This window comes from Centruroides vittatus, unplaced genomic scaffold (assembly GCF_030686945.1).
Source record: "Centruroides vittatus isolate TY-2023 unplaced genomic scaffold, ASM3068694v2 contig_502, whole genome shotgun sequence".
Classification (NCBI taxonomy): domain Eukaryota; kingdom Metazoa; phylum Arthropoda; class Arachnida; order Scorpiones; family Buthidae; genus Centruroides; species Centruroides vittatus.
In genome coordinates this window covers 598,098-609,278 of record NW_027122289.1, presented here as the reverse complement: position 1 = coordinate 609,278, position 11,181 = coordinate 598,098, and positions in this window count along the sequence as shown.

Here is an 11,181-nt window from a genome sequence, read left to right as displayed (position 1 = left end):
TAGACTGTCCATACGCGCTTGACCCTTTTTCAAGACTAAATGAAGCTCGAGGGAGTAATATGCATTCGTAAACAATTCTATTGCTCCTTAAAGACGCAAAAACAAACCAATCCGAGGGCCAACTCTAATTGCATGGTATCTGGTAATTTGACCCGACTTCACTCGATACTTCATATTCAGCTGTAAAGTTTTACCAACGCTTTGTATCGTTGCATTTAATTTTTTGGTATTTTCTACATTTTTACTATTAATCTACTGTGGTTTATCCGAATTATAGAAAAAGGTATGTTAAATATTTGAAATTTTACGGAAATAGAATTTTTAATGTGGAATTTCGAATTTTAAATATCCAAGTTAGAATTTCTGTTTAATAATAAATGTTACTATTAATTTCCAAAATTGAAATTAAAAATGTTTGAACTAGAGAATTATTAATATTTTAAGAACAATTCAGACTTAGAACTGGACAGTAATAAATACAAAACCCACATATGAAAACGTTTCAACTTTGCATTATTTTCAATGCTAAAACTGACCTTGAGGTTCGCACCTGGTTTTGTACAATAAAAGCTCGATATAACGGACGGTCTGGCCAAAAGTAAAAGAAAATTATTTAAAAAAAAAAAAAAAACTCATTCCTTGTAATGGACTCCTGCTACTTCGGATTATTTTTTAGTCCTCGCAGACCATGGTTATTACGGACTTTTTAGTCGCCGTTTCATTTAGTCAAGTCATTCTTTTACAGTCACCTCGTCCGCGACGGCCGGATGGCCGAGCGATGAAGGTGGCAGCCTACCGCTCTGGGGGACCCGCGATCGAATCCGAACGGGTCGAAAATCCCCAGGAATTTTTCGGGGGGTGGTCCGTTCGGATATGTCGGGCCCCGTCCCTCACCACCCGGTCGCCCCATTGTGGGCCTGGCCGAACCCATAATGGGCCTTCTAAAAGAGGCCCTCTTAGTGCCCACAGGGCGGAAAGAGTTAAAAAAAAAAAAAAAAGTCACCTCGTCCGAAGTTGCAGAACCGAACCCCGTCGTAAGTCGAGAAGTGACTAGTTATTTCACCATAGTCGTTGTTTTATTCATTTTATTTGACAAAAGTAAACACAAAATTAATATAAAGTTTATTTTAATCATTGTTTCGGTGTAGATTTTTCATCTTACATGCAGTTTTGGTTTCGTTTTCTGATCGACTTGTTTTTGGACTGCAACTTGAAAAATTTGCAAAATCTATAAATTCCCACTGTCGTCCGTCTGTCTTTCCTTAAACTAGGGGGCAGGAGTCCCCAATTAACTATTTACGAACTTCCGGTTCAAAACCCAAGTCACGTTATTTCAATTCAAAAATTTCCCCCGAAAGGAGTTAGATAAATGACCGGCACTACTAATTTGAGGCGGAGAACATATATCTTAAAAATTAGATTAATTAAAAATGTGATTAAAAATTGCAGCCCAGCATTGTTCAGTTTTGGTTTCATTTCGCCATGGGTGATGCGTCGTGGATTTGTTTGTAAAGCGAAGATATGGATCATAAAAGAAGACGATAAGCTTTTGATTTAATACAAAAAATAGATATATTTCGTTAGATTTAAGATGGAAAATATCAGGATGAAGTTGGTAAAGAAATGTCTCGGAATAAATAGACAACTTCAGACATTTCGATAGCGAGAGAAAAATAACAGACTTTTCTTAAATATGACAGTTCTACTAAAACTAAAAAGTCTTTTACTTTGTCTGATATAATGTAGGCTGGTAATAGGGTAAAATTTTAAATTAAGAAAAAGTACAGCAGTAGTAGCCGTTTTCACTCTTCGTTTTTCGCTTTAATCTAACAATATTTTTTTTTATGTAGACAATTTTGATACAGGTGGTAATTAGTCTAAAGTTGAAAATCAATTTAATCAAGATCCCGTTCTAACGTGATTCTACTATATAATAATATACTGTTTGATATAACGGACGAGTCCGTAGTAATGAGTTATCGCGATAAAATGGACTTTCATTGTGATGAACCAATATCTGCGATTTGTTTTGTGTGATTTTTGTGTGCGGTATATGAATTTCAATCAAATTGGTATACTGCACAAAAATAATTGCACAAAACACATTGCACATATAAAAAAATCGCACAAAAACAGGTTTGAGTGTAGATGTCAACAAGAAAGAAAAGAAAAATTGAAGATGAAAATCGAATTTATAATGAGTCGTGGAAATATGATTACTTTTTCATTCATAATGAAAAAAATCTTGTTTGTTTAATTTGTTCGGAAAGTATTGCAGTTTTTAAGGAATATAACATTAAAAGGCATTACACCACTAAACATTCCAATAGATACGACCAGTTTACTGGAGACTTAAGAAAATAGAAAGTGGAAAAACTGATAAAAGCCGTAACCTCCCAGCAAGCATTCTTAATGAAAACAAATAATGAATCTGATCCGTTACAAAAGCCAGTTATGAAATTTGTAATCTATTGGCAAAAACTCTTCATTGTTATTCTGATGGAATGTTTATAAAGCAATGTATTGAAAAAGCAGTTGAAATTATATGTCCTGATCAGAAGAAGATTTTTGCTAATATTAGTTTATCTCGACGAACAGTTGCGAGAAGAATCGATGAAATGGCAGATAATGTTGACGAATCATTAAAAAAACGAGTAAAAGCCTTTGAATATTTTTTCATTTGTTTGGATGAATCCACCGACATAACAGATACGGTTCAACTTGCAATTTTCATTCGAGGCGTTGATTCAGAATTAAACATTACTGAAGACTTTTTAGATTTAGTTGGGCTAAAAGGAAATACTACAGGAGAAATTATGTACGGGGCTTTTGAAAAAAACCTTAGAAAAAAATGAACTCTCACTATTAAAACTGAGTGGAATTACAACTGATGGCGCCCAGTCTTTCAGAGGAGAGCGACCCGGTTTAATTGGTATTCTCTCGAATAAATTAGCACAAGACGAAAATCCAAATGATTTATTTATTTGCCATTGTGTTTTGCACGTGGAGAATTTATGCGCTAAGAAAATTAATATGGAACATGTTATGGATATAGTAGTATCCACAGTGAACTTTCTGAGAGGTCGTGCATTGAACCATCGTCAGTTTAAAGAATTTTTGTCTGATATTGATGCTGAAAATAATGACGTTGTTTATTTTACTGACGTCAGATGGTTAAGCAAATCTTCAGTTTTACAAAGATTTTACAATCTCTTACCAGAAATAAAATTATTTATGGAAATGAAAGGAAAACCTGTTAAAGAACTTTCAGACTGCGAATGGCTGACAGATCTTGCGTTTTTTGTCGATATTACAATGCATTTGTCAGAATTAAATATAAAAATGCAAAGAAAAAAATCTTATCATATCTGAATTTATAAAAGCATTTATATCCAAGCTCAACTTATGGAACACGCAACTGTCCACTTTATTACACCGCACCGAACCTAAAAATTATTTTAAATATGCGGAGAAAGTCAAGGAACTAGAATAAGAATTTAAAAATAGATTCGAAAAATTTCTTAGCCGAGAAAACGAAATACGAATAATTACGGCACCTTTTTCAGTAAACATAGAAAACGTACCAAATGAACTTCAATTGGAGTTAATAGACTTGCAAAGTAATTTAGATTTGAAAGATACTTTTAAAGAAAAAATTTGGTAGATTTTTATAAAACTTTTATCAAAGAAAATTGTGAGCCCGCAGGTTTTGAGGGCGTGAACTCGAGAGTTCAAAGGGGTTCAGGACCCGCAAGTTCGATAGGAAGTCATCGCGATCCTATCAGAAAGAGAAAGCATAAATCCAAGGCATCGCGATCAGATCAGAAAGAGAAAACAAAAGTCACAGTCATCACGAGTCAGCCAATTAGTCATCGAACATTGAATAATAGACTGGCTCAGTGCCAACAACGATGGTATAAAAACCTGATCGACTCTGGAAAGAGGGCGATCATCCAGGAAGGTCTGAATCCAGTGTCTCCAGTCCCGAATCAGTCTTATGTTCCAATCCAGTGGAACATAAGACTGATTCCAGCTTCCATAGTCCAGGAGGTAGTCGCATACAGTCATCGGACCACCTATCAAGGTATATTGACTTTGTAAACTCTCTCCCACTAGACTGTATTGGTTAGATCGCGATTAGCGATAGGGATATTTTATCCGCATTTTAGCAGTAATTATCTGTATTCTTTATTTTATGTGTATCTTTAGTGTATGTGCGCTTTTGTTAGTTAGTAAACCTTTATTGTTATTTGTCAAACCTGTCTCCTGTCAAAGTAAGGACGCCTGTCGACTTACTGACGCACCTCACCACTCATTTTTGCCCTCCTAGCCATCCAACGACAACGAGATCGGGTTTTACCAACCCGTGCAGCGTAAGTGGTCAGCGAGGTTTCTCCCCTGACCCTCTGCTTATCTCACAAAATCAATTTCCTAACTTAAGAAAGTATGCGGCAAAAATTCTGTCCTTATTTTGTACAACTTACGTATGCGAACAGTTTTTTTTCCGCAATGATTTTAGTAAAAAGTAAAACAAGGAATCGGCTAACAGACTCTCATCTAAAAAATAATTTAAAATTAGCGATGACAAATATTCAGCCAAATATATCTGATATATTACATTCGCATCAATTCCAGCAGTCACATTAAGTACAGTATACCTATGTTAATTTATGAATAAATATTTGTGATTTACCCGTATTTTTTATTTTTTTCTTATGTGCGGCCCGCGTTAATTCAGAAGTTTCAAATGTGGCCCTTACATAGAAAAAGGTTGCTCATCCCTGCAGTAAACAATGTCTAAAATTCCTAACAAGTTAATAGTTTTTTTTTTCCATCAAGGCTATTAACTTGTTAGGAATTTTAGACATTGTTTACTGTATTAAGTACTCGTTACTGTATTCGTAGGAAATTAACTTATTCGATTTTTTCAGCATTCTGAACCGTACTTTAATTAATAGAAGAATAAAATAAGATTTGAATGGAAATTCCAAAAAGAATTGCGTAACTTCGCCGACTGTTATGAGAATTTATTTAAAAAATAACTTTTATATTATTAATTATAATAAATAAACTTGAGTTTGGCGCCATCTCTTACTAGATTTTGTTATAAAAATGTTATAACTATATATATAAACGAGACGAGTTGATAATAATAATAATAATAATCACAGAGCCCAAACGGTTAGGAGTTGAAAGTTGAAATTTGGTACACAGTTAGGGTATGTCACGAGAACGCACACTAAGAAGGGATTTTTCGAAATTCCTCTCCACGGGGAGATAGACAGGATTAAAGCTTCTATATACATTATCGAGACGTGTCCAAACGGTTAGGAGTTGAAAAGTGAAATTTGGTACACAGTTAGGGTACGTCACGAGGACGCACACTAAGAATTGATTTTTCGAAATTCCTCTCCACGGGGAGATAGACAGGATTAAAGCTTCTATATACATTATCGAGACGTGTCCAAACGGTTAGGAGTTGAAAGGTGAAATTTGGTACACAGTTAGGGTACGTCACGAGGACGCACACTAAGAAGGGATTTTTCGAAATTCCTCCCCACGGCGAGAGGGACAGGATTAAGTCTTAACACTTCCATCAACAATGGAAGTGTTACGTAACAATGAAAATGTTAAGAGAAAGCGACGTGCAAGACGCAGATGCAGTTTTTTTCGTTTTTGCGGGAAATCGAAATATTTTTAAACTCACCTAAAAATTCTCTAATTAGTCTGGAAACAGGGGAACCAAATTCTTGCATTCTGTGAAAAGGTTGACTATAACGTAATAATCTTAATCTCAGTGGCGTGCCGTGACATTTGATGATAGAGAAGCTGTGTTTCTGTAAGAAGCCGACTTCCAGGGGCAATCAGTTAATTGCGCGTCAGTGATGGCCTAGGATCCATTCGTACGTGCGTGGTGGAGGAAGAGACGGTACCTGACAAAAACCGACAAAAAAGAAACATAAAATAAACATATACTATGTACAAAATAGTTTTCTTTAGAACAATCAGCCGTTCGGACATCCTGAGCGTCGATGTGGTTCTTTGATGGTCGATCGAAGGTGGTCCCCGGGACAGAGGCGTTGACAAGTCTGTAGGGCACGGGGAGACTTCCTCTGTTTGCGTCGGGGACACGGTCGAAGTCCAAAGTGGTACGGGTTACAGGTTTGCACAATAGACGAGAAATTGTATTTTTTTTTTTTTTTTTTTTTTTTTTTTGCGCGTTGTGTTTGCGCGTTTGGTTATTCGGAACGTTAACCGAGTGCGAGGTGTCCTCGATTGTCGGAGATTATATCAATCTCCGTTCTTTCTTTTGTCCATTTTATTAATCATTCTCCCTCAATCACGCTTCCCGAGTGGTTGGTCCCTGGTTACTAAAGGTAACGAGACTCTTACCTGGAGCGGGAGAAAAATCAAAACCAAAGATGAATTCGATCTTCCACCGATGATAGGACGACTTCCTTCCGCGATTTATGGTTTCCGCCTCGCAGTTTGATATAAACAATGGTCCGACTACAAACGACTTTTACCTATGTTTTTTTAAACTAATAAATTTTTCTCTAAATTAACCGTTTTTATCGCGCTTTTCGTGACGGGTCAGACCTGTCCGGTACATCAGATTTCCATAAAAGTTTTAAACAAATACTGGAAATGACAAAAATAAACAATTTATGTATTACAGTTCTAAAATACATAAATAATACATACATAATACAAATTGATATGATACAAACAATGATAGAAAAACTTGTTTTTTTAATTTTTTATAAACTAACTGTATTCGGCGATTTTTTCCGCAAAGTCGTTAATTACTTTATCATAAAAGTCGCTGGTCGTCGACTCCATCAACGTATTTGAAAGCTCTTTTTCTATCGAAAGCAACGCTAGCGACGACAATTTTTCCTCCGACCGAGTGAGTGTTCCTGGCCAATGTATGAATTTGCTTCGTGGTCGAAAAACTGCGCTCAACAGACGCATTGGTAGATGGTATTATAAAAATTAATGATATTAAATCATATAATTCTTTTAGTACATCTTTGTTCGGATCGACACTAATTATAATATGTTTTATGTTTAAGAGTTACTTGTCAATATAGTCCGGACACGAATATAAATATTGCGATTCGCTACGTAATTTAGATAAATCAAAAAATTTCCCATAAAATTTACTTAATTTAAAGAATTAAAACACGCTTGGAAAAATTGTTTTTCATAATATTAAAATTATTAACATCTAAAAGTGATAAAAATTCTAAAGATTTTGTCTGAAAATCAGTCAATATAATTACAGTATAATTAAAAGAAAATTATAATTAAATATAACTTTGCAAAAAAAACGTACATAAAAATAACATTGAATACTTTTTACTTTTTAAATCTTAAAACAATTCACTTAGTCAGATACAGTAGCTCCCTACCCGGTGGCTAAAGGATAGATAGAATCGTTAGAAGCGTTACACGTGTGTAGCTTCCACCAGGGGTGCATATACTTTTCGTTTTGTATGGATCGATCTGTAAAATCGGATCAGTCCTTGTCACGTGATACAGATAGCTTCTGTCATGGCAGAAAGTATACAAGTAGGATCGAAAATGGCGGCAAACATTTGTTAGTTAATAATAGTCTCTGCTTGTTAGTTAACATATACGTATAATATTTTTAAAATTCAGTATAATATCTTTTAAATTCTATATATGTTAATTAACAAGGATCAATTAATTAAATTAAAATAATCCATTTTATCTCTCGATATTAAAACTGTAGTTCGTACTAAACGACATACGCTGTTACGAATTATCGTTTATTTGACAAAATTGTTTGTGCTTATTCATACGAATTTTTAAATCGTATTACTATGTGAATAAAATTATTTTCCACAAAATAAAATTTAAATAAAAATTTCACAAAATTAAAAAATAAAACTTGCAGAAAAGATGAAAGTGCATGCCATACATTCTTGAGGTACAACTTCGCAAAATTGTATCTAAATACTTATTTTTTCATCTCAGTTTATCGGATATTTTAATAATGATGTTTTTACTTGCCATTTTATAAGTTTTAAATAAGTTTCTTTGTCAACAATTAAACGTGTTTCTTCGTTATTTACTGTAAGCTTAACGTCAACCATGGTAGCCGCCATCTTTAATCTCTTATCCGATCCAAACGATCCTACTCTCTGCTCGGATTAGTTTGATCGCGATCCAGTTGATCCTAGATGGCGTTTGTATACGCAAATAGAGATCGATCGGATCGCAGTAGTTCCTTTGTATACACGATTTGAACGATCGAAGTGATTTGGAATCAGTTTGATTCCAAAAGTATATGCACCCCAGCTAAACCAGATGAGGTTGTAAAGCGCATGCGCCAATGCCCTCTGGCTGCTTTACACCATTCAGTTATTCTCGCCGTGGAAGCTGTCTCGTAAGCGCTTCCATTCCGCCACTGATATTCGAATATACAATAGCAATCTTTTCGTTTTTTTCACAGGTAGTATAGAAATTTGTAATAAGATACATAATGCAGTTATAATAAAATATCAATTTTAATTAATTCAAAGTACGTTAAAATATGAAAAATTTATATTTTAGAAACTACAAGGAAAGGTCGTTAGAAAGTGGAAGCGGCGCTTCCACCGCTTCCAATGACGGCACGCCACTGCTTAATCTTCGCTATCGTTACTTTTACCCGAGCAACGCCGGGCCTATCTGCTAGTTATTAATAATTATAAAATGGCAAAAGCTTCATGTTGAGGATAGAGTCGAGTTTTATAAATAAATTGTAAATGTTAATAACGAGTATCTTTCGTATCGTACTTAACTCTAGAATCCTTCAGTAGTAGGTTTGAGAATTTCTATCAGCAATTGCAACATCCAAAAGTTTTCGGTGACGATACAATTTTTTAATCTCATTTTATTATGCACTGTGGGCAAGTAATTTCCAGATATTTCTCTAATGTAATTTTTTTAATACAGTACTACAATTTTCTTTTTCAATCTTTCTCTCATTCATGAAAATAAAAAAAAAAGTGATTGAGCAAACAAACCGTTTGCAAGTGTATTTGTAGTGATAGCTTTGAATCAACTGCTGAATGTCACGCAACGAGCTAGAATATAATACTGTGCATATAGTATAGTATATATATTCTAGTCGTTGAAACGACGCCATGTTTGAGGAAAATCGCCATTTTACATTTAGTCAAGGAGGTGTGGCATTTGTGTTATGTAAAGGCAATAAGTTGGAATATTCTAACTCGTCAATAGTACCATTGTTACCACCAAGAGGGCTGCAACCATGGTCATAGCCACTATATGTGGTATATTCTAACTCATTGATGTCACTCAGTTGATGCCACCAGCAACTGCCCACAGTACTGATACTGCGATTTGTCATAGTTTGCGACTGATACTGGTACTGATACTACCCTCTGTCTGCTGCACAGTCAAGTGTCAACACATGGTGCAAATCGTTTCAAAAAATTCACCAACAAAATTTTGCTTAATATCAAAAACTTACGTTAATTGATTAATTAAACGCTTAAACCGATAAATGATATCATTTCGCTCAATCGTAGTAACTGAATATCGCGCATATCGAATTTGCGTTAAGCGAGGTTTTCCAGTATAATTTAATAACTATAAATTTAGATCTGATGCTTTGCTGTTTCAAATTATATTGAAGATTGCTGATGTGTCGAAATCGGATTGGTCTTTTCACAATAACATTAGTCTATACTATTCTGTAATACAATGTTGCAAGACGCCCGGATGGCCGAGCCGGTAAGGTGGCAGACTACCACTCTGGGATCGCATCCGGACGGATCGAAAAATCCCCAGGAATTTTTCGGGGTTGATCCGTTTGGATATGTCGGAGTCCGTCCCTCACCGAATCCTCCTCCCGAACCCATAATGGGCCTTCTGAAAGAGGTCCTCTTATTCCCTATTTCACCAACAGACGATTAGGCAAATCGCAAGCTTAACAACTATCACTAATACAGGATTATTGATTTTGCGTTCCACCATTCTAAGATTAGACCTAATTTGGCATTAGTAACTAATCCGTCAAATTCGAGCGATTAGTGTACTAATCTCGGTAAACATAGCGGAAGATTTGTCTTACTTTGCAGAGTACGTGTATGAAAACGAAATAATACAAAATTACTTTCGAATTCCACGACGATTAATTTGTGATCGATTCAGTCCTATTGAAAGGTTTGACGATCAACTGTTTATCAAAAGGTATAGGCTTTCTAAAAGAACTGTTGTACATGTATGTGAAGAAGTCAAGCACCTGTTGCCATCATATAATACAAGAAGAAACCATCCTATATCACCTCTATTGCAGTTATTGATTACTTTACATTTTTATGCCACTGAAAACTTTAATCACGAAGTAGCGTAATCATTCAAGCGTAATAATCCCCAAGTTTATAATTAACGTCAAGTTTTAATTATCCTACATACGAAATCAAGCGTATGTACGATAATTAAAACTGTATCTAAAGCGTTGAGGAGCCTTTTCAAAAAAGTACATCGCATTTCCATCGACCATGCTGGACTATAGAATTATTACTATAGTCATTAAAAATTTTTATGATATTGCTAAGTTTCCAGATGTTATAGATCAGGGCTGCCCAACCCGCAGCCCGTTACGTTAAATTGTGTGGCCCGCTAAGCGATATTATATATCTATTAAAACTTTTGTTTCCCGTTATGTGTATACCAAAACAATTAAATAAATGAAAATTTGCATGTGTCATTGTTATAATGCGTAAGTGCGAGTACGAACTCTTGGTATAACAATAAAATCTTATTCATTTTGTATTTGTTTTACTTTTTTAACAACATGTTTGCCTAAATTGTGGCCCACCGTAATATTACGCGTGATCAAAGTGCCCCGCGAAACAATTTGGGTTGGCCAGGCCTGCTATAGACTGTATTCATATTCCAATTTCATCTCCTGGAACAAATGCAGAATTATTTAGAAATAGGAAAGGTTATTTTTCAATCAATACCCAGGTATGTTAAATTTTATATTATTTTTTTTTATCAGAGTGCTTACATGAATAAATTCTGTATGTATTTAAATTTTAATAAAGATAAATATTACATCTTTCATTCAATTAATATTTTTAAGTAGTCAGTGATGCTAATTTACTAATAAGAAATTTAGTAGCACGATGGGCTGAA